The sequence below is a fragment of the Eurytemora carolleeae genome, unplaced genomic scaffold, assembly GCF_000591075.1.
Source record: "Eurytemora carolleeae unplaced genomic scaffold, Eaff_2.0 scaffold164, whole genome shotgun sequence".
NCBI lineage: Eukaryota > Metazoa > Arthropoda > Copepoda > Calanoida > Temoridae > Eurytemora > Eurytemora carolleeae.
Window position 1 is genome coordinate 136,229 of NW_019396218.1, and position 7,599 is coordinate 143,827.

Below are 7,599 nucleotides of genomic sequence, written 5' to 3' on the forward strand. Positions count from 1 at the left end.
AAGAAGGATTGGTGGGAAGGGGTAAGGTGGTCATAAAGAATTGGTTTTATTTTGGACAAAGAGGGATTAAAAAATGCTATGCTTGATATGTATAGAACGTTTTAAAAAAGAAAGTATTTAGTTATTACATTAAAATTGTTTTTTGTTATTAAAGATCTGTATTTGTGTTATTAAATATTCCTTTTCAACAGGATTTCAACTTATAGGTGTAGAGATTAGTTTAATTATATCATTAACTTGTTAATTAATTAGTTAATTAAGATGGAGTCCTAGAGAGGGTATTGGGCAACAGTCTGACAGACAAACTCTTGAAAACGAACAAATCAGGGATTTTAGACAAATTTTCTTTCTTTCTTATTTTCAAATCAGGGGTAATGGAGAAATTATTCAGATTTGTTCAACCGCAATATTGGAGGGAAGATATCAAGGTTTCAGATAAAGAAATTAACTAAAGAACTCATATTATTTGAGGAAATTATCGAATTTCTAGATACAGGGGATACAGGAGATACAGGGGGATACAGGGATATAGGGGGATACAGGGGATAGAGGGGATACAGGGGATACAGGGGATACAGGGGATACAGGGGATACAGGAAATACAGGGGATACAAGGGATACAGGGAATATAGGGGGAACAGGGGATACAGGGGATATACGGGGTACAGGGGTTACACGGGATACAGGGAATACACGGGATACATGGGGATACAGAGGATACAGGGAATACACGGGATACAGGGGATACAGGAATTACAGGGGATACAAGGGATACAGGGAATATAGGGGGAACAGGGGATACAGGGGATACACGGGACACAGGGGTTACACGGGATACAGGGGATACACGGGATACGCGGGATACATGGGATTCACGGGATACACGGGGGAACAGGGGATACAGGGGATACACGGGACACAGGGGTTACACGGGATACAGGGGATACACGGGATACGCGGGATACATGGGATTCACGGGATACACGGGATACACGGGATACACGGGATACACGGGATACAGGGGATACAGGGAATACAGGGGATACAGGGAATACAGAGGATACAGCAGACTCAAAGGCCTTGGAGTTGATATAGACAGTGCCGGGGACACACAGAGAATGGGATACAGGGGGATACTGGGATACAGAGGATTACAGGGAGATGCAAACAGAGGAGGATAGAGAGTAAACCATGGGATACAGGTGATTTCAATGGGATACAGGGGTATGATACAGTGTAAAAATACAGGAACACTAAGACTGTGGGCCATGCCTGTCCATCGATAGTAATATAAAAGGGATTGATAGGTTTACTTGATTATATTGTATACAGCTGCATGGGATACAATTACAAGGGTTTGATTGCTGATACATCAATTAGGATCAGAGCTTTTACCCTTTCTTAAACCTTCCTAACTATCTTCCTAACTATCTTCCTAACTATCTTCCTAACTATCTTCCTCACTATCTTCCTAACTATCTACCAAATATTTCTAACTATCTTTCTAGATATCGGTCTAGCTCTCTTGATAACTAAATATCTTCCTTGCTAAATACTTAACTATTTTTGTGGCTATCTATCTAGCTATCTGCCTAGTTATCTGGCTATATTATGGCTTTCTTCTTAACAATCTCACTATTAATCTTTCCAATTATCAGCTAACTATCTTTTTAGCTATCTTTCTAACTATCTGTTTAACCATGTGTTTAGCTATCTTTTTAATTATCTCCCTAACTATCTTCAGGACTATCTTTTAGATGCGGTTTTATCCATAAAGGATGAGACTGTAAGAAACTGGTTTCAAGGGAGAGACCGGTTAAACATGGTATGTTGAGCTGAAAGTGCAGTATTATAGAGATAAACTTCAGGATTCACTTGATGCCAATGAGACTTTTTTCATGTGTGCAATTTATAAATAAGAGCGTAAAGTCGTTTGTAATATTTCACCAGTTGTTTCAGTCGACAGAAGAAATAAGTGTACACTGTGAAGAATGTCAGAAAAATAGGCTGGATATATTCCGCACAGTCGTCTTCAAAGTCTCACCCGTTTTGGGGATCCCTGTATCTTCCAAACATTTTTTGTAATGCTTTATGTTGATCATCCTTATAATGTCAATTTTCCTTTTTTTGCTATTTTTTCTTTTTATTTTCACAATACAACAAGTTTGACCATCAGAAATGTTTGAACAGCCGAAAAATGCGACAAATCATTAATATTATGCATGACAACGGTTTTCCGCATGTTCAATATACAGAGCAGAACTATGTATAATCTATATACCACACCAGAATTCGGTTTTCAATCCGTATTTATCTTTTATAGAGAAAAGGTATTTTACAGCTTGAATCATATCTTTTTCCGTAAATGTACGCACGGCGTACAAATACTTTCATTGAACCATTGCATTCGGCTAAACAATTTTTTACATTTTACATAGTCGCATAAATTGTAAGCTTTATAAGTGTATTGCTTTCAGGCATTTTACGCTTTCTAAGTGTTCTCAGTTTGGACAATCCTATTTTAGATTTGTTTCCTGTTGGACACCCAGTGTGTCATATACCAAGCTACCAATCAGATAACATATCTTTTTTACTACATTTTTATTAACCTATACCTCTTTCTTTCCTGTTGGACACCCAGTGTGTCATATACCAAGCTACCAATCAGATAATATATCTTTTTAACTACATTCTCACTAACCTTTACCTCTTTCTTTCCTGTTGGACACCCAGTGTGTCATATACCAAGCTACCAATCAGATAACATATCTTTTTAACTACATTTTTATTAACCTATACCTCTTTCTTTCCTGTTGGACACCCAGTGTGTCATATACCAAGCTACCAATCAGATAACATATCTTTTTAACTACATTTTTATTAACCTTTACCTCTTTCTACCTAAAATTCTAACTTTTTATCAACCTATCCCCCTTTCTATCTAAATATCTACCTTTTTATCAACCTATACTCCTATCTACCTAAAATTCTACATTTTTATCAACCTATACCTCTATCTACCGAAATATCTACCTGTTCATTAACCTTTACTCCTATCTACCTAAATAAATACTTGCTTATCAACCATACCATCTAAATATCTACCCATTCATTAACCTAACCCACTATCTACCTAAATGTCTATCTATTTATCCATCTTTTCCTCTATCTACCTAAATATTTACCTATTTATCAACCTTTACCTATATCTACCTAAATATCTACCTATTTATCAACCTTTACATCTATCTACCTAAATATCTACATATTTATCAAGCTTTACCTCTTTCTACCAAAATATCTACATATTTATCAACCTATATCCCTATCTATCTAAATATCTACCTATTTATCCACATTTGCCTCTAACTACCTAAATATCTGCCTATTTATCAACCTACCCCACTATCTACCTAAATGTCTACCTATTTATCCACATTTACCTCTATCTACCTAAATATCTACTTATTTATCAACTGCTACCCCTATCTACCTAAATATCTACCTATTTATCAACCTACCCCTCTATCTACCTAAATAATTACCTATTTATCAACCTTTACCTCTATCTAGCTAGATATTTACCTATTAATCCACCTATACCCATGTCTACCTAAATATCTACTAATTTATCAACCTACCCCCCTATCTACCTAAATATCTACCTATTTATCCACCTTTACCTCTCTCTACCTAAATATCTACCTATTTATCAACCTATCCCCCTATCTACCTAAATATCTACTATTTATCCACCTTTACCTCTATCTCCCTAAATATCTACCTATTTATGCACATTTACCTCTATCTCCCTAAATATCTACCTATTTATCAACATACCCCCCTATCTACCTAAAATATTTACCTATTTATCAACCTACCCCCCTATCTACCTAAATATGTATACCTGACTAAGTGAATACAGCTCAATATTGCACGGTATACTCTAGTATGTAACCTGAGCTAAGGGTTTGATATCCTAGATATATATACTAGAGATCTCAGGCAAATAGAATACTAAACCCAGGGTTTAAATCTGTTTATACTTCTTTACTTCATGAATTCTTGACTTTTGTATTTCAAATTCAGACTTTTTGTCTTTGTTTATTTTAAGAATTGAATGTTGAATTTTGAAGTATCATTTTTAATTGTGGATCACTAGGTTTTTTATGTAATGGTACTACTGGCCCGGATTTTTTGCTTGAGAGGTGAGAGAAGAAACATTATAAATAAAAAATACAATACTAAAATAATGGGGGGGGGGGGAAGGATTTTAATACTTTTCTTAGTTAATGAAAAAATATTGGTATCTGCAAAATTGCCCCATTTACGAAACCTGGTTTTCGAAACAGGGTTTTATTACGATTTCATAAAGTTTAAGGCTCTGCTGGTAATATATATAGATGGAGCTATGTAAAGTATATTGACCCAAGCAACACTTCAGCTAGTAATATATATAGATGGAGCTATGTAAAGTATATTGAATTAAAGGGACTGTAAGCGTAATTCAAGAAATATGGATAAAAGGGACTGTAAGCGTAATTCCAAGTGATTAAAGGGACTGTAAGCGTAATTCAAGAAATATGGATAAAAGGGACTGTAAGCGTAATTCAAGAAATATGGATTAAAGGGACTGTAAGCGTAATTCAAGAAATATGGATAAAAGGGACTGTAAGCGTAATTCAAGAAATATGAATAAAAGGGACTGTAAGCATAATTCAAGAAATATGGATAAAAGGGACTGTAAGCGTAATTCCAAGTGACCCTTCATTCAAATATTGCAATTGAATATATCCAGTTCACAACGTTACCCATAAACCTTTATCTGATCAAGGATAAATTAGATATCAATCTTCACGATTTTGACAACTTTTTATTTTTAACTGAGGTTTATCTATAAAAGTGACTTGCGTATTTCTACTGCAGGAAAACATCTAAGGAATATCAAAATTAAATAACTTTAAACCTAGAAAGAACGACAATGTCTTCCACAGTATTGATCAGATTAAGGTTTTAATGGTACCGTTGTGAATCGGGCTTCGCCATTTTGCACGGAGGGTTACTTGAAATTAAGCTTACAGTCCCTTTATAGGGAATTAATGCAGATTCAGAATAATGCAGTTGGTACCATCAAAACCGGTGATATATATATTAAAAAGAGATCTATTTAAATATATACAAAATTTTGGAATAAGGAACAAAAGTGAAAGGAGTTCTTTTTTGTGTTAAAATAATAATCAATGATTTCATGATTATACTCTCTCCAACACAACATCACTCTATTTTTGCCATTATATATTTCGTTGAAAACAACTTAACAACATCTCAGATGGCTAATTATCTCTCTAAGAATTTGATCAAGCATAAATTAGCTTGGTCGTTTTAATAGCGATTTCATTGTTTTGCAGAACCGGCGCTTAATGGTTTAGAAAACTCCATAACCACTTAAAATATTAAATCTTGTTATCATCACTTTCACCATGTTTTCACTAAACTTATCCTTCCTTCTAAACACTTACGTGGAAGAACAACATAGGTATACTATAAACCTTAAACAAAAATTATCGAAGTATTCATGTTTCCCTTTCTATAGATTTATAATTTAAAAATGTGGTTTTTAAAAAGGGAATTGGGTATACATCTTGCTTCAAGATAAAAAATCGACGATGTTAGCTAGTCAAACATGTAATTCTACGACTACAATTGAAAGTTTCCTTGAAATAACGTCTAAACGTCAATTTAAATTAGCTGCGTCCTCTAGCTTAAAAGTTGTCACCTCTGAATGTTGAAATAGAATGAATAAGATTAAAATTAAGCAAATGACAATTCTTTTTCTTAAAACAGTATTTCACTTCTGCAGTCCTTACACGAGATGACACAAGCACTATTCTGCAGAATACACTAGAATAATCAAACTAAGGAACTAAGTTTTTGCTAAAACATTTAATTTTCTAATCCTTACATCTTTGCACCCCAAAGTCGTAGACCTTGGTTATTTCAAACTTTGAATTATAGTCTATATATGAATTATCAAAGGTCTGCGACATCAAGTTGCAAAATTATAGGGATTAGAAAATTTTAGTTCGTGGAAAAATTCAGTTCATTTACAATTAACTTTCTCCACTAAAAAATAATTTTCATTGTGTTCATTGTTCATTAAAAAAATCAAAACTTGTTAAATATCTTTGGGAGGTCAATTTTTCAATTTCATAAAAAACATGTTGACATGTATTTTGGTATCCATAAAGATTCGAGCCTCGCCCTCAAGCCGTACAATAGTTTTTTTTTGAAAATTGTTTTCTTTGCGCTACAATGCATCCATAAAATTTTAAATAAAATAACAAGATGATTTTCTCAAGGCTTAAATTGAGTGGGTTAATTTAGAATGTTAACAGGAAGGGGGTATTGCCACTATTGCCCCCCCCCCTAATTTGAATATATAATTCTACACTAAACATTAGTTGCAGTGCAGTGGTTGGCGGGACAAAGAAATAAGAATAAATAGGATCGTTTAGGATTATAATCAAGATAAGAAGGATATTGTATAATGTATGAAAAAAGTTAATACAACGGATAGGATTTATTTATCAAGGGATTTATATATCAAGGGATTTATATATCAAGGGATTTATTTATCAAGGGATTTATATATCATAGGATTTATTAATCAAGGGATTTATATATAAAGGGATTTATTTTTCAAGGGATTTATATATCATAGGATTTATTTATCAAGGGATTTATATATCAAGGGATTTATTTATCAAGAGATTTATTTATCAAGGGATTTATATATCAAGGGATTCATTTATCAAGGGATTTATATATCAAGGGATTTAAAAATCAAGGGGTTTATAAATCAAGGGATTTATATATCAAGGGATTTATATATCAAGGGATTTATATATCATATGATTTATATATCAAGGGATTCATTTATCAAGAGATTTATAAATCATAGGATTTATTTATCAAGAGATTTATAAATCAAGGGATTTATTTATCAAGAGATTTATATATAAAGGGATTTTTTATCAAGGGATTTATATATCAAGGGATTTATAAATCAAGGGATTTATATATCAAGGGATTTATTTATCAAGGGATTTATATATCAAGGGATTTATATATCTAGAGATTTATAAATCAAGGGATTTTTATATCAAGGGATTTTTTTATCAAAGGATTGATATATCAAGGGATTTATATATCCAGGGATTTATATATCATAAGATTTATTTATCAAGAGGTTTATATATCAAGAGATTTATATATCATGGGATTTATATATCATAGGATTTATTTATCAAGAGTTTTATATATCAAGGGATTTTTATATCATACGATTTATATATCAAGGGATTTATATATCAAAGGATTTATTAAGAGATATATAAATCAAGGGATTTATATATCAAGAGATTTATATATCAAGGGATTTATTTATCAAGAGATTTATTTATCAAGAGATTTATTTATCATGAGATTTATTTATCAAGAGATTTATATATCAAGGGATTTAAAAATCAAGGGATTTATATATCAAAGGATTTATTTATCAAGAGATTTATTTATCAAGAGATTTATTTATCAAGGGGG